General features: G+C 46.7%; 1 pseudogene; it reads left to right on the top strand.

The window, feature by feature from the left end:
* The first annotated feature begins 121 nt into the window (after positions 1-121).
* LOC147985625 (uncharacterized) overlaps positions 122-21,375 on the top strand; it is a 30,987-nt pseudogene continuing 9,733 nt past the window's right edge.

The raw sequence follows: 21,375 nt of genomic DNA on the forward strand, positions 1-21,375 counted from the left end.
CGTCGCTTCGGCGTCTGGAATCGTCGAGCTGGCGGTGCCGGTCTCCAAGGGGCGTGGCACCGAAGTCGCCTTCTCAAGACGGCGGCGCGTTGGCGAGCCGACTTGAAGGAGTAGCCTTGCCATGGCCTCGTCTTCAGTCGGCGGCAAGGGCAGATCCGCCGGCTGTTTGCCCTGCGCGCTTCTAGATGGCGGCGGGGGCGGCTGTGGCGGCGCGACCACGTCCGACATGAGGGCGTCGCCGCCGCCTCTCTCCACGATCGGGAACTCGCCGCCGGCTTCCCCTAACTGCCCCATGAACTCCGGGGGCGGCGGCGCGGAGTTCAAAGGGGTGACGAACACCGCCGACCGCCGGGGCGCGACTTCCTTAGCCGGCTGCTTTGCCGCAGCGGCGGCCTCGGCCGCCTCCAGCTTCTTCAGGGCGGAGGCCTCCGCCTTCTCGGCCTCCGCTTTCTCCCGGCAGGCGGCCTCGTCCTCCTCACGCTTCTCCCGCGCGTTCCGCTCCGTCGTCTCCCGAAGGTCGGCGGCGGGGTCAATCCGCCGAGTGGTGGCAGACGTCTCCACCGACCCCATAACGGAGGCGGCGGCAACCCTCTCAAGAGTGAGGGGATCCCTGAGGCGAGAAAAGCATATGAAAAACTCAGACTAGATCAACAAAGAGAAAATAAAGATATGGGATGGAGGCGCTTACGCAGAGACCAGCGGCGGCTTCTTCACTTCCTTGCGGAAGCGGTTGGCTTTCGCGGCCGCCTCTTCCCGCTTGGTCGCGGCGACCGCTCCCTTGAACTTCTTCAACCGGCCACCAAGCGTACTCGGCCTAGCCCGGCGCTTCTTCGCACCGCCTTGAGCATCCAAGCCGGCGGAGGAACTCGCGCTTGGCTGTCCGGCTTTTGGCTGGCGACGCGGGGCGACTTCTCCCTCGGCCTCGTTGTCAGGCCAGTCGGCGAAAGTAGCTGAAGGCCTGGAGCCGCCTGCTTCTCCTCCTCCTCCCTTGTCGTCGGCTTCCATGGCTGCCGCCCCCAAGTCGGGATCGTCGACGTCGCTCTCCGCCCGATCGGGGACAAACTGACGAGCCGGCCCCGTGGTGCCGGCCGAAGGAGGGACGAGAGGATTCTGATTCAAAACAAAAACGGCCAGACTTGACAAGTCGGACTCGGCAGTAAAAGAAACAGAAGAAGAAGGAAGACGACTTACAATAGGCAGGGGGTTGGCACGCGAATACGGCTCCTTGCCGAACCGCCAGTCCACCGAGAGACCGCAGTTCGCGATGTAGTTCACCGTGTTCGCCACCTCCGCGTGAGGCATGTCCTTGGAGCACATCCGACTCGGGTCCCGATGACCGCTCATCTGGCAGATCAGGTGAGGTCGGCCTTGGAGTGGGAGGACTCGGCGCGCCACGAAGGCGGCCAGCAAGTCGGCCCCGGTCAGGCCCTCCGACTGCGTCAGCACTCGGAGTCGCGCGACGGCGGCGGCACCAGCGGGAGACAGCGTCCTGGCTTGATATGACTAGCTGGGGAGCCTTCCAGCCGGCGCGCCGGCTTCGTAAGCCGGCAGGTTGACCCAGTCGCCTTCTGGGGCGACGTTCTTCACATAAAAATATGACCGCTGCCACATCTTCACCAACTTAATTAGTGCGATGGTGGGAAACGGATTGTCGGCCACTGATCTCCGCATCGCGATGAATGCACCGCACTGGGCCGGCACGCCGGCGACGTGTGTGCCGAGCTTGGATTGGAAGAACTCACCCCAGAGCTCGATGGTGGGGAGAACGCCAGGGAAGCCTTCGCACAGGGTGGCGAAGGCAGCCAGCAGCACCACCGTGTTCGGAGTAAGGTGGTGCGGCTGGAGCCCGTGGAACTCCAAGAAGGAGCGGAAGAAGCCGCTCGCAGGCAGTCCCAGGCCGCGCATGAGGTGTGAGCAGAATATGACCCGCTCGCCCTCCTCCAGCGTCGGCGATATCTCTCCCTCCGGCGTGAGGCAGACCCGCACTAAGTCCCTGCCAAGCAGCCGCCGTGTCTGGCGGAGGATCTCGATGTCGTCGTCATCAACCTTGGAGCCATCCCACACTCCGGAGAGAACAACAGGAGGCGCGGCGGCGGAGGAGGAGCTCATCGCTGCGGGCACGGCGTGGTTCGGAGCAGCAGCGGCAAGAAGAAGAAGAAGCAAGAAGGAGCGAAAGGAAGTGGGGAGAATGGGCGCGCGTGCTTCGCCGGCCCCTCCCCGCCTACTTGTAGGCTCGTGGGCTGAGAAGTCAAGGGGCGGACGTGGGATTAACTGTGCCCGAGACCCCACGACCCCCACGATTTACCACACGAAGTTACCACGCGCAATAACCGCGCGGGAACCCCAACCGTCTGTGCGGCCGCAACGGATCCATTCGCATGCCGAGGCGCGGTAGTGGCGGGCCCCGCCTGTAGGCCTGTCCTGTCACGTGCGTGGGCGATCAGACTAGCTCCGCCACGTGGCGCCTCGCGATGGGTCAACCACGGGCGGAGACCCGGAAGCTTATCAGGCACGCCGCCTGAACTCCGCTGCAACATTCAAACCTTTTTAGGGGCAAGTCGGCCTTGAGCAAGTCCGACTCCAACTAGTCGGCTCGACAGAAGACGGCTAGCGAAGCCCATATCCAACCGCCGGAGAGAAGAAACTGTTGAGGCTCCACGACATGTCGCCCTCGGAGCCTCACCAGCTTCGGGGACTACTCTCGGAGTAATGGGCCACGGGTAGGCTAACCCAGGCCCAGAACCTTTCAAGACATGGAGGCAGACTGCGCCCCTCGAGACCCCAGGAGGAAGAGCCGCCTTCTGAGAGTCGGCGACGAGGCGGCCGGCTGCCCACTCGCGGCCGAGTCCTAGGAACGACTTCAGGATGAGCCGACTCCTGACTGGCGACTTCCAGAGAAGCCGGCCCGTGACGCCAACAACCCCCATGCCCCCATAAAGAGGGACGGGACGGGGAGTGGCCACAGTAAGGTCCACTCCCACCCTTTTTCCAAGGGCACGCGTGGCTACGCCGTACCCGCGGAGATCTCCGCGCGGCACGACACTGTTGCCATGTCGGCCCTGACATCAGCCCCAGGGGGCGGAGCCCTTTGCCCATGACGGCCTGCTGGTACGACCCAGGGATGATGGGTCCCACCAGTCGGCGGGCATATGAAAGACGGCGAAAGCACCACCAGTCGGCCCAGATGGGAGTCGGCCACCAGAAGTCAGCCGGCCCCTCCCACGGGCCCCACGCGCCATTAAGCAGACACGACAAGTAGTGGCCACAGTGATCGCCCGCCAGACAGCGGGGCTGTCGCCACGACCTCATGACCGAGCCTGCGTCATTAGAGGCACGGCTACAGTAATCTGCAGCCGGCAAGACCCGCCCGCGGCGGACGCGGCCTGTCGGCTCGACACCAAGCCAGTCGGCGGGCCCCAGGAGTCGGCGGATAAGACGGCGGCCAGAGAGACTGACGGCTGGGCCTGCGCCCAGCCGGATTACCATTGTACCCCTGGGGGTAGGCCTATATAAACCCCCAGGGCATCCATGCAAAGGGTTGGAATCCATTAGCACTAGACCAGATCATATAGGAAGGAGAGAGCCAGCCTTGCCTTCTCCTACCTCCAGGAAACAGCTCAAGGAGCAACCGTGTAAACACTTTTCCATAGTGATCACGTGGAGACCCCGTAGAGTAGCAGTAGGGGTATTATCTCCCCGGAGAGCCCTGAAGCGGGGTAAGATTCGTCGGCGTGCATGTCTTTGCCTTATCCCGTTTCCAGCCACCGGCGACGTTCTACTCGCCCCCACCATGATAAGCCATCCTTTGGCATATGTCGCACCCAACCCCCGACAGGGATGGCCCTTGCTCGACCTTCTTGTCGTCGTCGTTTTGTAGGAGGCCCATATGATGTGGCACCTCGTAGCTCGTCTCCATGACCGAAGGGAATTTCCCATGCTCGGCCATCTTCCTTGAGGGGCTTCCAAAGATGGAAGTGTCGCCCTCGCTTGTAGGTGGTCGCCATGTTATTGATGATGTCGATGTAGGCGAACTCACGGGAAGTAGGCAAAGATGCCGTACGTCCAAAGGCGAAGATGCCTTGATAGAACTTGGCGAAGATGCCAAAGTGGTGGTGGTAGTTGTAGCTCCGTCTTGGTGGTGCTCGTCTCGCGGTCTTCTCTTGTGCTCTTGAGGCTTGGCCTTGGCGTGAAGTAGAGCTTGTTGGGACTTGTACATTTGCGCTTGGCGAGCATCTTCATGATGATGGTGTCGTTGTCACACTTGAGCTCGTAGTAGATGTCATTTGTCGTCGTCATGCACATGTTGCTTGGAGGTGACTTGCCCTTCATGATGAGGTGGATCACGAACATGATGGTGGTCGCCATGGAGATGTGGACATGGACGACTTGCGCTTGCATCATTTTTGCGCTCTAAAGACTTGTGACTTGAACATCGCCGCCTTGAGGATGATGAAGGGGAAGAACAGTTGATCAACAAGTTCTGAATCTCCTCCATCCTTGCATCTTGCTCCTCCTTTTGTGCAGAAAGCTTGTTGTCGATGTAGTCCCTTTTCCTTGCTTCGGAGTGACGAATGTCGATGGAGAGGTTCTCGATGCGCTCTCGCAATCTTGATTGTGCGCCTTGCATTTGTCGTTGTAGATCGAAGATTGACGCTTTGGTGATGTAGTTGTTCACGCCGTCGTTGTTGTGGAAGACTGGAGATGAAATGCCTTGCCTATCCATCACTCCAAGAGAAAAATGTGAGTGGTAGAAAGAGAAGAACAAATACCAAATGTACCTTGACCGAAGTTGAAAGTGGATCAATGATCACTCCAATGTGGACAAGGAGATAGCACAATAGGTACCAATTCTTGTCGTTTTCTCACACCTACACAAATAAGGCTTATGGTGGAGCTCGGTGAGGATAGTGGCACAAAAAAATTGATGCAAAATGTTAGCAAGAGTCAATAATGTTGAAAGAGATTCACAAATTTGCAAGTGAAACAAGTAGACCAATAGCAATATGTGGCACATGGAAACACACACATGGATAGATAAATGGGGTCATGCAACCAAGGAATGAGCACAAAATGTGGAATCCACAGAAAACGCTCGTGTTGCACAACTCAAGAGAGACGCTAGCACGATTGCTCAATAGGTGGATACGACACTTGTGCACAACCTATAGGAGACAAAAATGCAATGACTTCTATCCCAAGTATGCTATGTATATGATGTTCCGGTGGTATGATCCAAGATGATCGGATATGACAATCATATGCAATGTGGTATGATGCTATGGCACTTGCTTACAATCTCTGTGTTAGCTCTTTTTCTTTGCCTAAAAGCTTATTATTTTTTTTGTATGTCCACTTTGCGAAATGCACAACCCAAGATAGTAATTGTGTATATGCGGGAACAAACTTGAGGCACAAGAGATGATATGATGATACCAATATGATATGGTATGTATGCAATGTATGGTGTAGATCACTAATGTGCACAAGTAACGTTGTCGGCAATACTAAAATGGCTAGTCTCAATAGGCAAGTAACGCAAAATGGGCTAGGGGTTATCAATGCAATGGCAAGGGAATACACAATGGAGGGATACCACGATACCAAGATGATATGGAGGTTAACGTCCTTGGCGATGATGAGTGGCGGTGATCTTGATGGAGATACCAAGATGATGGAGACTCATCCCTAAGTAGCCGAAACACCTTAGGAAACGGTAAAAACCGCAAACTCAAAATCTCAAATGTCAAATGTCAAATGGTGGTAGCGGGATGTGGTGGTGGTTTTGTGGAAGCTCAATGGGATTGCGTAAATGCAATGATGGGTTATGCGAGTATGCAATGTGGAAGTGGAGGGTAAGATGGTGGACTATACACGGTGTCGGAGTTGGAATCACGGTCCCTAAGTAGCCAAAACACCTTAGGAGACACAACTCACAACACAAACAAAATTGGGTTAAATCGGTGTGGTGGGAGTGTAAGGTGGGCAAAACTATGCAGAAGTTATGGTGGTGGTGGTTGATGAAGAAGCAACCATCCCTAAGTAGCCTAGACACCATAGGAGACTCGAATCACTCCTCAAGCAACCACTAATGCTACGGGGAACAAAATTGATTAGGTTGCGGAAGTCGGTGGAGGTGTAGCGGATGATGTGGTGGAAGCCCTAGGAAAAGATGCCAAAGTTTCATAGATTTGATGGAGTCAAATGATGTTGGTGGTATTTTTGTGGGAAGGGAATTTCAAGAGCTTCAAAACAAGCTAAAGAACGTCAAAATCGGAGTTCAGATGAATTAGTTATGGCCGAAACAAAATTTGAGTGAAATCAGTTTTTATAGGTTACGGACGTCCGGACAAGGTCGGATGTCCGGGGGCCGGACGTCCAGGCAGGCTCAGAAATCCATAAATTCGGCTCGGTTTAGGGGTTCCGGTCATCCGGAAAAGGTCAGACGTCCGGTCGTTCCAGGGGCTCCTGACGTCCGTAAAGTATCGGTCGTTCGGGGGTCAGGGTCAACGCGAGATGCGAGTTTTGGGACGCGATTTTGGGCGGAATTTGGGGATTTTGGTGTCAAAATTGATGAGATTTCGTGTATGGAAATTGGGGAAACTTGGGGATATGCTAGATCCACTTGAAACCAAGCAAATCCATGGATCAAATCCAACAAAACTTCGTCAAACCAACAAATCACAAAAACCAATTGGGGCTATTTTTAGTAGGATTTTCGAAATTGGGGAAGAACACAACAAAATTAGGCTAGAAAACAAGAGGCGAGGCTCCGAAATTGTGATCAACGTGGCTCTTGATACCAAGATGATGTAGGGTGGAACCCTATGTGGCCGATCTTTCACGAAAGGAGCGGATCCCGCGATGAACACGAGGGGGAAACGAGGGGAATCACGGGGGGAAATACGAGAGAAACACTAAAACCAACTAGAATGATCACACATGTGCTAGATCCTCGAAACACGAGAGGAGATACAAGATCCAAAGTCAACAAGGGACGATACAAATGGTAATAGGTCTTCTCCGTGAGGAGGTCTTGAATCCACGAGGGGATCTTCTCGTAAAGGGGTCTTGGATCCAAGGTGGATCTTCTCCAAAGAGGGGTCATGGTCTCTCTCAAGGAGTAGATCCGATATGGATGAGCGAAGCTCTATCTCACAAATGAGCTAACACAACGCTAACCCTCAAATGGTGGAGGTGGAGGGGTATATATAGTCTAGGGCCACGAAGGGGTAAGTGAGGGTGAAGGGACACATGGGCTCGGCCCGATACACTGTGCACAGACAGGCGTCGGACATCCGACGGGTACCGGATGTCCGGTGGCTCGCGAGGGTCCGGTCGTCCGGTACTTGTCGGACGTCTGGCGTTTTGTCTCGGGAAAGCCATCGTCGGATTTTCGGACATTGTCGGTCGTCCGGTGGCTGATGATCGTCGGACGTCCGGCCTTGGTCGGTCATCCGGCCGCTATAGCTTTCGTCGGCTGGTCCATCTGGCTGGTGGAGACTCCATGCGTCGGACGTCCGGTGACTGTCGGACGTCCGGGAGCTGATGCTTCCTGGAAGCTCTTCCTCTTGTTTCGTGTGCTTGGTGTCCTCACCGTCTTGTCCATGGTCTTCCTCTTTGTTCCTGGTCATGCATAGCACATATATTTGAGGTAGTAGCCATGTCTCATATGTGGAAAGTGGTGGTTCGAAGAGGAGCGAGTTCACCTTGTGTCCAATAGTGTATAGTCGAGGTCTCATCTTATGTATCCTTGGGGCTTGGAGAGTAGTCGGAGTGTACATGGGGATGAACGTGGGATGCTCCGCATCATTTTAACTTTGAAACATGTGATGCAAAGGCTTGAAATTATTGAAAATAAAGTTGCAACTGTAGAGTTGAGTGAGAATTTGGATAAAAAGATCCACGACCAGATTACCCAATATTGATCTAAGGTAGGAGTTACTCTGATTTTTTTAAAGAAAAAGAACCCATAGTTAACGAAAAGATAGATCAAGATTCCACAAGAATTGATAAACTTGAGGATATTATTACCAACTTAGGGTCTGACTTTTCTTCCGTGAAAAATACTCCAAATCCTCCTACTACTAGAGTTGCCAAGTTTATGTATGTGCCTAAAAATGAAAAGGGTGAATCTTCTAATAAGGAAAATGCGGATCTCAAATCAATAAGTGTTCACCCCAACTTTTTCGCCATCATTACGGAACCTTTTGCTACAAATGAATTTCTTGATTTCTTGCCTAGGAGTTTGATCATTAATAAAAAGAAGGAAACTCCTAAGGGTTATAAGTGTTCTATTGAAGAATTGCCTACCAAAGATGACAATACCTAGATCTATTCTTGTTTTTATGCCTAGCTAGGGGCGTTAAACGATAGCGCTTGTTGGGAGGCAACCCAATTTTATTTTTGTTTCTTATTTTTTGTTCCTGTTTAGTAATAAATAATTCATTTAGCTTCTGTATAAATGTGGTTTTATGTTTTTAATTAGTGTTTGTGCCAAGTAGAACCTTTGGGAAGACTTGGGGAAAGTCTTTGCGATCTTGCTGTAAAAAACGAAAACTTTAACGCTCACGAGATTTGCTGCCATTTTTTTACTGGAGAGTATGATTAGGTTGATTCTTTTTGCAGATGATTAATAGGCAAGTTCCTCAAGTCCAGCAATTTATTTCAGAATTTTTGTGGTTACAGAAGTATTCGAAACCTACAGATTACTACAGGCTGTTCTGTTTTTGACAGATTCTGTTTTTCGTGTGTTGTTTGCTTATTTTGATGCATCTATGGCTAGTATCGGGGGGGGGGGGTATGAACCATACAGAAGTTGTAATACAGTAGGTTTAACACCAATATAAATAAAGAATGAGTTCATTACAATTCCTTGAAGTGGTGGTTTGTTTTCTTATACTAACGGATCTCATGAGATTTTCTGTTGAGTTTTGTGTTGTGAAGTTTTCAAGTTTTGGGTAAAGATTTGATGGATTTTGGAATAATGAGTGGCAAGAGACTATGCTTGGGGATGCCAAAATCACCCCAAGGTAAAATTCAAGGACAACCAAATGCCTAAGCTTGGGGATGCCCCGGAAGGCATCCCCTCTTTCGTCTTCGTCCATCGGTAACTTTACTTGATGCTATATTTTTATTCACCACATGATATGTGTTTTGCTTTGAGCGTCTTGTTTGATTTGAGTCTTTGATTTTTAGTTTACCACAATCATCCTTGCTGTACACACCTTTTGGAGAGACAAACATGAATCGAAATTTATTAGAATACTCTATGTGCTTCACTTATATCTTTTGAGCTAGATAATTTTGCTCTAGTGCTTCACTTATATCTTTAAGAGCACGGTGGTGGTTTTATTTTATAGAAATTATTGATCTCTCATGCTTCACTTGTATTATTTTGAGAGTCTTTTAGAACAGCATGGTAATTTGCTTTGGCTATAAAACTAGTCCTAATATGATAGGCATCCAATATGGGTATAATAAAAACTTTCAAAAAAATTGCATTGAATACTATGAGAAGTTTGATACTTGATGAATGTTTTGAGATATGAAGATGGTGACATTAGAGTCATGCTAGTTGAGTAGTTGTGAATTTTAGAAATACTTGTTCTAAAGTTTGTGATTCCCGTAGCATGCACGTATGGTGAACCGTTATGTGATGAAGTCGGAGCATGATTTATTTATTGATTGTCTTCCTTATGAGTGGTGGTCGGGGACGAGCGATGGTATTTTCCTACCAATCTATCCCCCTAGGAGCATGCACGTAGTACTTTGTTTCGATAGCTAATAGATTTTTGCAATAAGTATGTGAGTTCTTTATGACTAATGTTGAGTCCATGGATTATACGCACTCTCACCCTTACACCATTGCTAGCCTCTCTAGTACCACGCAACTTTCGCCGGTACCATAAACCCACCATATACCTTCCTTAAAATAGCCACCATACCTACCTATTATGGCATTTCCATAGCCATTCCGAGATATATTGCCATGCAACTTACCACCGTTCCGTTTGTTATGACACGTTACATCATTGTCATATTGCTTTGCATGATCATGTAGTTGAGATTGTATTTGTGGCAAAGCCGCCTTTATAATTCTTTCATACATGTCACTCTTGATTCATTGCATATGTACACCGCCCGAGGCATTCACATAGAGTCATATTTTGTTCTAGTACCGAGTTGTAATTTTTGAGTTGTAAGTAAATAAAAGTGTGATGATCATCATTATTAGAGCATTGTCCCAAGTGAGGAAAGGATGATGGAGACTATGATTCCCCCACAAGTCGGGATGAGACTCCGGACGAAAAAAAAAGAAAAAAAAAGAGGCCATAAAAAAAGAGAAAAAGGCCCAAATAAAAAATGAGAGAAAAAGAGAGAAGGGACAATGTTACTATCCTTTTACCACACTTGTGCTTCAAAGTAGCACCATGATTTTCATGATAGAGAGTCTCCTATGTTGTCACTTTCATATACTAGTGGGAATTTTACATTATAGAACTTGGCTTGTATATTCCAATGATGGGATTCCTCAAAATGCCCTAGGTCTTCGTGAGCAAGCGAGTTGGTTGCACACCCACTTAGTTTCTTTAGTTGAGCTTTCATACACTTATAGCTCTAGTGCATCCGTTGCATGGCAATCCCTACTCACTCACATTGATATCTATTGATGGGCATCTCTGTAGCCCGTTGATACGCCTAGTTGATGTGAGACTATCTTCTCCTTTTTGTCTTCTCCACAACCACTATTCTATTCCACCTATAGTGCTATATCCATGGCTCACGCTCATATATTGCGTGAATATTGAAAAAGTTTGAGAACATCAAAAGTATGAAACAATTGCCTGGCTTGTCATTGGGGTTGTGCATGATTAAATACTTTGTGTGATGAAGATAGAGCATAACCAGACTATATGATTTTGTAGGGATGACTTTCTTTGGCCATGTTATTTTGAGAAGACATGATTGCTTTGTTAGTATGCTTGAAGTATTATTATTTTTATGTCAATATTAAACTTTTGTCTTGAATCTTTCGGATCTGAACATTCATGCCACAATAAATAAAATTACATTGAGAATTATGCTAGGTAGCATTCCACATCAAAAATTCTGTTTTATCATTTACCTACTCGAGGACGAGCAGGAATTAACCCTGGGGATGCTTGATACATCTCCAACGTAGTTTTTGGTTGTTACATGCTATTATATTATCTGTTTTGGATGTTTAATGGGCTTTAATATACCTTTTTATATTATTTTTGGGACTAACCTACTAACCAAAGGCCCAGTGCAAATTGCTGTTTTTTGCCTATTTCAGTGTTTCGCGGAAAGGGAATATCAAACGGAATCCAAAGGGAATGAAACTTTCGGGGGAGTTATTTTTGGAACAAATGTGATCCAGGAGACTTGGAGTGCACGTCAAGAAAGAAGCGAGGAGGCCACGAGGCAGGAGGGAGCGCCCCCCACCCTTGTGGGCCCCTCGTAGCTCCACCGACGTACTTCTTCCTCCTATATATACACATATACCCTGGAAACATCTAGGAGCACCACGAAACCCTATTTCCATTGCCGCAACCTTCTGTACCCGTGAGATCCCATCTTGGGGCCTTTTCCGGTACTCCGCCGGAGGGGGAATCGATAACGGAGGGCTTGTACATCAACACCATAGCCTCTCCGATGATGTGTGAGTAGTTTACCACAGACCTTTGGGTCCATAGTTATTAGCTAGATGGCTTCTTCTCTTTCTTTGGATCTCAATAGAAAGTTCTCCTCGATTCTCTTGGAGATATATTTGATGTAATTCTTTTTGCGGTGTGTTTGTCGAGATCCGATGAATTGTGGGTTTATGATCAAGATTATCTATGAACAATATTTGATTCTTCTCTGAATTCTTGTATGTATGATTTAATATCTTTGCAAGTCTCTTCGAATTATCAGTTTGGTTTGCTCTACTAGATTGATATTTCTTGCAATGGGAGAAGTTCTTAGCTTTGGGTTCAATCTTGTGGTGTCCTTTCCTAGTGACAGCAGGGACAGCAAGGCACGTATTGTATTGTTGCCATCGAGGATAAAAAGATGGGGTTTATATCATATTGCTTGAGTTTATCCCTCTACATCATGTCATCCTGCCTAATGCGTTACTCTGTTCTTATGAACTTAATACTCTAGATGCATGCTGGATAGCGGTCGATGTGTGGAGTAATAGTAGTAGATGCAGAACCGTTTCGGTCTACTTGTCGCGAACGTGATGCCTATATACATGATCATGCCTAGATATTCTCATAACTATGCGCTTTTCTATCAATTGTTGGAAAGTAATTTGTTCACCCACCGTATGATTTGCTATCTTGAGAGAAGCCACTAGTGAAACCTATGCCCCCTAGGTCTATCTTCCATCATATTATTTTCCTATCTACTTGCTATTTCTATCGTTGTTTATTTTGCGATCTTTTTTTTACAATCTATACAAGAAAAATACCAAAAATATTTATCTTATTATCTTTATCAGATCTCACTTTCGTAAGTGACCGTGAAGGGATTGACAACCCCTTTATCGCGTTGGTTGCGAGGTTCTTGTTTGTTTGTGCAGGTACGAGGGACTTGCGTGTAATCTCCTACTGGATTGATACCTTGGTTCTCAAAAACTGAGGGAAATACTTACGCTAATTTGCTGCATCACCCTTTCCTCTTCAAGGGAAAACCAATGCATGCTCAAGAGGTAGCACCGCCCACCTATCCACATCCCGATGACCTTCAGGTATATCTTCCTTCGAAACCGGCCTAGATCTACTTCCCTAACTCGCTACGTCACTGCATGTGCATCATTTTCTACCTCTCAGGCCCTCTTGATCAGATGGTCCAACGTGGCCTATTTTTTTCTATTGTTAGAGGTAAAGCTACTTCATGGAGTCGAATCTTGTACTTGGTTCAAACAAGAAATAAAGGGGGGAAATTCAGTATGTACACCGGACTTGGTACAAACAGGAAGGAAAGGGGGTGAAAGTAGTATAGACTGGTCATCCAACCGGTCTCTTGGTCGAAAAGGGAAATATAGGGGAAACGTTGTACACAGTGGTATGACCAGGACTAGATTCTCTATCCACACATAGGAGTAGGTGGCTAGAGTGAACAAAAATGGGACCAACCCAGATATGTTTCTTGGATGTTTGTTTCTCGGGGCAACAAACTTTGAATCACCACTTTATGCCCCGGTTTAGGTACATGGTGTTGGACGGCCGGTGCACCCACTGTCCCATGCCCTTACACCAAACATTTAGCTATTCTTAATCTAATGTCCCTGGTAAAATGAAGTCATGCCACTGTTATAAGCCACGACAAGTTTAGCCAATTGTTTTTGCTAGTAATTGTTTGAGACTCTGACTGTTTCCTCTGTAGCTTTTTGTGCAAATAGGGATATCCATTTCACCTCGTTGCTATTGCGACCTTTTGGTGCACTGCATAAAACACTTCTTAAAAGAAGTGACTTTTGTGATGTTTAACTGGAATGTCAGAATGGAACCGTTGGTAAATTTCGGTGGAACAGCACAAAGGGAGATATGTGTTCCAATCTTCATCATCCATATTGGCAACCTTCCTTTAGGTAAGAATGATATTTAATGGATGTGTTCATATCTATTTTGCGACTGCCATGAGAAAATAGTGCTATTGTTTACTAGTACACTTGTACTCCCTCACTAACAAAACCAATTCTGAAATAGAAGGCCAATCATGTACTTGGTTTCACCAACTAGTGAGGAGAAAGAGAAATAGAGCATGAAGAGGAAGAAGAAGAATAGGGAGGAGGAAATGAAGAAGATCACATGATAGTACCGTCCTATGTTATCCTGACATCTTGCTAGTGGTATTGTATTGTTGTGTTGCTACTAGTCTTAATTTACTTGGAAGACCATTCAAGGGCTCCGGCAACGTCTACCTTACATGTGAGACGATCCTCCAGCGAGCCCTTCCACTTCTCTTGTCTCTCCTACAAGGTCACTTAATTAATTAGGAGTACTTAAGTAGCACTAATTTATTGCTGCCTAATTTTCCTGCCGGAGTTAAACAAATCTTTAGTAGCACCCTATGCTGAATCATGTACGTGTGTATGTGTGTCTGTGGAGGTGAATCATGTGGTGGAGCAGGGTGGGAATCTTGGTAGTGTCATGACATAATAGTGCTATTGTTTTGCATGTCAATTTATTGTCATTGGTTCAATGAGGTAATGCTTTGCGTATTGTCCATCATGAATTTGATGCTACTGTTGAAGTAATATGCTAATGTCTTTCTATCCTTTCTCACTAAGCTAATGAAGGTTTCACCTTGTTCCTACTTGTGCAAACAGGGATCATGTTGTGCCAATCATACATTTTAGAGGAACTACACAAGACAATACAATGAACTGTGTCGCAGCCAATGCTTTAACTCTGCTGGAAGTTCTTGATAATCTTTCGATATAATCTCACCACTGGTAAACAAGAGTGATTTCAACCATACATTTGAAGTGCACAAAAATATATACTATCGAGTGATTCCAGTGAGTGCTTTATCATCTCTTCTGGGAATACATGAATAATTTTTTTTTCCTCAGGTTGGTACCGGCCTAAGGCCTTCATCCATATTATTTGCTGCCATCTCTATTTGTATCGTGCTACTGTGTTGTTACTGTCATGAGAAACTCCTTTATCTTTGCACGTTACAGTTTTGCAACCTATGATACATGGCAATGCTTTGAGTGTTGAGCTAATTGGCACTGATTAAATAAACTAATACCTCTCTTTAAGCAAGACTACTATGTTGCTAACTTTACCCATTAAGATAATGAGGGTGCTTCTATTCGTTAGTGTATGTTTCATCAACTAGTCCCACTATTACAGTAATCTCACTCTCTTAATATATGTGCAAACAGGGATTCTCGATTTTGGTGGAACTGCACAGAAACTTTGGGTGCTTCATTGCCTCGACTGCTTCCTTCCTTTCCTGTCAGTCGCTTATCTTGGCTTGCATCCTTCCTTTCCTGTTAGTCGCTTCGCTTATCTCAGCTTCCAGTCAAAGGAAATAGTAATTGATATGCTACCTCACACAGGTTGGTACCGGTCTTTATCCTAATTATTGTGTTTTTCATATGTATTGGTAATTTGGTATTGTGCTACTGTTTGCCGATTTCATAAAGAAGTAACTTGGAGCCTGAACTCGTAGGCAAATCAGTACATTGGGCGATTTCAGTAGAACTGCACAACAAGATCAGATGGACAGATCCTTATGCTACTGCTATGTACTCCAAAGTTCACTCGAACAAGCATCGATGTTGACAAGAAGAAGTGCCTATATTCATTCGAGTATCAACCGGCGTCAACCAGTTGTCAAACTCCAAGTATTAGGAGAGTAAACGCCAAAAATATTGCTTGGCGCATAGCCCAGAAAAATGTAGTCCAGTCTTTGGTCCCGACTTGTGCCTTTTGGTTATCAGCACATATGGTAGCGAACTATATGGCATGGAGTCTAAAGATTCTAGACAAGTTGGTTGACGCATATATTCATCTAGCACTTAATTAGTCTGCACGCCAGGGATGCTCCATTTCAGTTGAATTGCATGAAAAATTTGGGTGTTTAATTTTATCAACCGCCTCCTTTCTTGTCTCCAATGTAGAATTTTGGCGAGCTACAAGACAAAGATGAGCCAGCAAACTAGTTGGATGGAAGTAGTGGTCAAGTCGCTCAAACCTCCCTCGGCATCGAGGCCACTATCTTGAGGATAAACCTACAAGCAAAGTTTAGATTGTCTGTGTTGCCTCTTATGTACTCGAAAGTTTACTCGTACAAGCATTAATTTTAGCAAGAAGTACCTCCGACTGAACACAATTTACCTGTCTGAACCCTAGGTAATTAAAGTTTGTCCATGGATGATATTGGTTGTGATATCAATCATTTGGATGCATAAACATACTGAACATGTGTATACCTGAATCTTTTTGTGAACTATCTATGAATATTGTCTTGTGATCTGTCAATCATTTGGATGCATAGACATGTTGTACTTGTGCATATATGAATCTTTTGAGTTGTTGATTGTGAATGTTGGCTATGTATATGAACGTGTCCTGTGAACCTAAGTTTGATACGAATGTTTACCTTTTCTATTGTACTTGTGTGTGAACTTGTTAGTATGTCTACTGTGGCATTTGTGACGTGTGGGTGTCAACGGCACACCTTCTTCCCGAGAAGAATTGCACCTGCTTGTTAGGGTAGCAACGGCACATTAGCTCTTTTTAATCTTTTTGCTCTGTCTTCCCCCTCCCCCGCTCAATGCATGCCGTAATATTTTCGGCCTCAAAACAAACATAGTACTGTGTTGTTTTGGGGGCTTGATGAAAAATCGAGTGCTGCTTTCTGTAGGTTGGTCCTGTTGGAAATATGCCCTAGAGGCAATAATAAAAGCATTATTATTATATTTCCTTGTTCATGATAATTGTCTTTATTCATGCTATAATTGTGTTATCCGGAAATCGTAATACATGTGTGAATAACAGACGCCAACATGTCCCTAGTAAGCCTCTAGTTGACTAGCTCGTTGATCAACAGATAGTCATGGTTTCCTGACTATGGACATTGGATGTCATTGATAACGAGATCACATCATTAGGAGAATGATGTGATGGACAAGACCCAATCCTAAACATAGCACAAGATCGTATAGTTCGTTTGCTAGAGTTTTCCAATGTCAAAGTATCTTTTCCTTAGACCATGAGATCGTGTAACTCCCGGATACCGTAGGAGTGCTTTGGGTATACCAAACGTCACAACGTAACTGGGTGACTATAAAGGTAGACTACGGGTATCTCCGAAAGTATCTGTTGGGTTGACATGGATCAAGACTGGGATTTGTCACTCCATATGACGGAGAGGTATCGCTGGGCCCACTCGGTAATGCATCATCATAATGAGCTCAAAGTGACCAAGTGTCTGGTCACGGGATCATGCATTACGGTACGAGTAAAGTGACTTGCCGGTAACGAGATTGAACGAGGTATTGGGATACCGACGATCGAATCTCGGGCAAGTAACATATCGATAGACAAAGGGAATTGCGTACGGGGTTGATTGAATCCTCGACATCGTGGTTCATCCGATGAGATCATCGTGGAGCATGTGGGAGCCAACATGGGTGTCCAGATCCCGCTGTTGGTTATTGACTGGAGAGTCGTCTCGGTCATGTCTGCTTGTCTCCTGAACCCGTAGGGTCTACACACTTAAGGTTCGGTGACGCTAGGGTTGTGAAGATATGTATATGCAGTAACCCGAATGTTGTTCGGAGTCCCGGATGAGATCCCGGACGTCACGAGGAGTTCCGGAATGGTCCGGAGGTAAAGAATTATATATAGGAAGTGCTGTTTCGGCCATCGGGACAAGTTTCGGGGTTATCGGTATTGTACCGGGACCACCGGAGGGGTCCCATGGGCCCACCGGGTGGGGCCACCTATCCCGGGGGGCCACATGGGCTGTAGGGGGTGCGCCTTGGCCTACATGGGCCAAGGGCACCAGCCCTACTAGGCCCATGCGCCTAGGGTTTCCACCAAGGAGGAGTCCAAGTGGTGGAAGGCACCCCGAGGTGCCTTGGGGGGAGGGAAACCCTCCCCTGGCCGCCGCACCTAGGAGATCAGATCTCCTAGGCTGCGCACCAACCCCCCTGGCACCCCTATATATAGTGGGGGGAAGAGGAGGGATTACACACCAGCCCCTGGCGCCTCCATCCCCCCCCTTACGTCTCTCCCTCGTAGTCTTGGCGAAGCCCTGCTTCTGTGACGCCCTGCATCCACCACCACGCCGTCGTGCTGCTGGATCTTCATCAACCTCTCCTCCCCCCTTACTGGATCAAGAAGGAGGAGACGTCTCCCATCCCGTACGTGTGTTGAACACGGAGGTGCCGTCCGTTCGGCGCTGGTCATCGGTGATTTGGATCACGTCGAGTACGACTACATCATCACCGTTCTTTTGAACGCTTCCGTGCGCAATCTACAAAGGTATGTAGATGCATTAGATGACTCGTTGCTAGATGAACTCCTAGATGATCTTGGTGAAACGAGTAGGAAATTTTTTGTTTTCTGCAACGTTCCCCAACAGTGGCATCATGAGCTAGGTCTATGCGTAGTTCTTCTTGCGCGAGTAGAACACAATTTGTTGTGGGCGTAGATTTGTCAACTTTCTTGCCGCTACTAGTCTTTTCTTGCTTCAGCGGTATTGTGGGATGAAGCGGCCCGGACCAACCTTACACGTACGCTTACGTGAGACCGGTTCCACCGACTAACATGCACTAGTTGCATAAGGTGGCTGGCGGGTGTCTGTCTCTCCCACTTTAGTTGGAGCGGATTCGATGAATAGGGTCCTTATGAAGGGTAAATAGAAGTTGACAAATCACGTTGTGGCTTTAATGTAGGTAAGAAGACGTTCTTGCTAGAACCCTAATTCAGCCACGTAAAACTTGCAACAACAATTAGAGGACGTCTAACTTGTTTTTGCAGCAAGTGGTTTGTGATATGATATGGCCAAAGTTGTGATGAATGATGAATGATCTATATGTGATGTATGAGATGTTCATGCTATTGTAATAGGAATCACGACTTGCATGTCGATGAGTATGACAACCGGCAGGAGCCATAGGAGTTGTCTTTATTCTTTTATATGACCTGCGAGTCATTGAGAAACGCCATGTAAATTACTTTACTTTATTGCTAAACGCGTTAGCCATAGTAGTAGAAGTAATAGTTGGCGAGCAACTTCATGGAGACACGATGATGGAGATCATGATGATGGAGATCATGGTGTCAAGCCGGTGACAAGATGATCATGGAGCCCCAAGATGGAGATCAAAGGAGCTATGTGATATTGGCCATATCATGTCACGTTTATTATTTGATTGCATGTGATGTTTATCATGTTTTGCATCTTGTTTACTTAGAACGACGGTAGTAAATAAGATGATCCCTCATACTAATTTCAAGAAGTGTTCCCCCTAACTGTGCACCGTTGCGACAGTTCGCTGTTTCAAGACATCACGTGATGATCGGGTGTTTTATTCAGACGTTCACATACAACGGGTGTAAGACAGATTTACACATGCAAACACTTAGGTTGACTTGACGAGCCTAGCATGTACAGACATGGCCTCGGAACACAGAAGACCGAAAGGTCGAGCATGAGTCGTATAGAAGATACGATCAACATGAAGATGTTCACCGATGTTGACTAGTCCGTCTCACGTGATGATCGGACACGGCCTAGTCAACTCGGATCATGTAATACTTAGATGACTAGAGGGATGTCTAATCTAAGTGGGAGTTCATTAATAATTTGATTAGATGAACTTAATTATCATGAACTTAGTCTAAAATCTTTGCAATATGTCTTGTAGATCAAATGGCCAACGTAGTCCTCAACTTCAACGCGTTCCTAGAGAAAACCAAGCTGAAAGACGATGGAAGCAACTATACGGACTGGGTCCGGAACCTGAGGATCATCCTCATAGCTGCCAAGAAAGATTATGTCCTACAAGCACTGCTAGGTGATCCTCCCGTCCCACAGAACCAAGACGTTATGAACGCTTGGCAGACACGTGTTGACGACTACTCCCTTGTTCAGTGCGGCATGCTTTACAGCTTAGAGCCGGGGCTCCAAAAGCGTTTTGAGAGACATGGAGCATATGAGATGTTCGAAGAGCTGAAAATGGTTTTTCAAGCTCATGCCCGGATCGAGAGATATGAAGTCTCCGATAAGTTCTTCAGCTGTAAGATGGAGGAAAATAGTTCTGTCAGTGAACACATACTCACTATGTCTGGGTTGCATAACCGCTTGTCTCAGCTGGGAGTTAATCTCCCGGATGATGCGGTCATTGACAGAATCCTCCAGTCGCTTCCACCAAGCTACAAGAGCTTTGTGATGAACTTCAACATGCAGGGGATGCAAAAGACCATTCCTGAGTTGTTCTCAATGCTGAAATCAGCGGAGGTAGAAGTCAAGAAGGAGCATCAAGTGTTGATGGTCAATAAAACCACTAAGTTCAAGAAAGGCAAGGGTAAAAAGAACTTCAAGAAGGACGGCAAGGAGGTTGCCGCGCCTGGCAAGAAAGCTGCCGGGAAGAAGCCAAAGAATGGACCCAAGCCCGAGACTGAGTGCTTTTATTGCAAGGGAAGCGGTCACTGGAAGCGGAACTGCCCTAAGTACTTAGCGGATAAGAAGGCCGGCAAGACAAAAGGTATATGTGATATACATATAATTGATGTGTACCTTACTAGTGCCCATAGTAGCTCCTGGGTATCTGATACCGGTGCAGTTGCTCACATTTGTAACTCAAAGCAGGGGCTGCGGAATAAGCGGAAACTGGCAAACGACGAGATGACGATGCGCGTCGGGAATGGTTCCAAGGTCAATGTGATCGCCGTCGGCATGCTGCCTCTGCATCTCCCTTCGGGATTAGTTTTAAACCTTAATAATTGTTATTTAGTGCCAGCTTTGAGCATGAACATTGTATTGGGATCTCGTTTAATTCGATATGGCTACTCTTTTAAATCTGAGAATAATGGTTGTTCCATTTTTATGAGAGATATGTTTTATGGTCATGCTCCTATGGTGAATGGTTTATTCTTTATGAATCTCGAACGTGATGCTACACATGTTCATAATGTGAGTACCAAAAGAAGTAAGGTTGGTAATGATAGTCCCACATACTTGTGGCACTGCCGCCTTGGTCACATAGGTGTCAAACGCATGAAGAAGCTCCATGCAGATGGACTTTTAGAGTCTCTTGATTATGGATCATTTGACACATGCGAACCATGCCTTATGGGTAAAATGACCAAGACTCCGTTCTCAGGAACAATGGAGCGAGCAACCGACTTATTGGAAATCATACATACTGATGTGTGCGGTCCAATGAGTGTTGAGGCTCGCGGTGGCTATCGTTATGTTCTCACCCTCACTGATGATTTAAGTAGGTATGGGTATATCTACTTAATGAAACACAAGTCTGAAACCTTTGAAAAGTTCAAGGAATTTCAGAGTGAGGTTGAAAATCAACGTGACAGGAAAATCAAGTTTCTACGATCAGATCGTGGAGGAGAATACTTGAGTCATGAGTTTGGCACACACTTAAGAAAATGTGGAATAGTTTCGCAACTCACGCCGCCTGGAACACCTCAGCGTAACGGTGTGTCCGAACGTCGTAATCGCACTCTATTGGATATGGTGCGATCTATGATGTCTCTTACCGATTTACCGCTATCTTTTTGGGGCTATGCTTTAGAGACTGCCGCATTCACTTTAAATAGGGCTCCGTCGAAATCCGTTGAGACAACACCGTGTGAATTATGGTTTGGGAAGAAACCT

This window comes from Triticum urartu, chromosome 2A, assembly GCF_056163025.1.
Source record: "Triticum urartu cultivar PI428250 chromosome 2A, HENAU_Tu73, whole genome shotgun sequence".
NCBI lineage: Eukaryota > Viridiplantae > Streptophyta > Magnoliopsida > Poales > Poaceae > Triticum > Triticum urartu.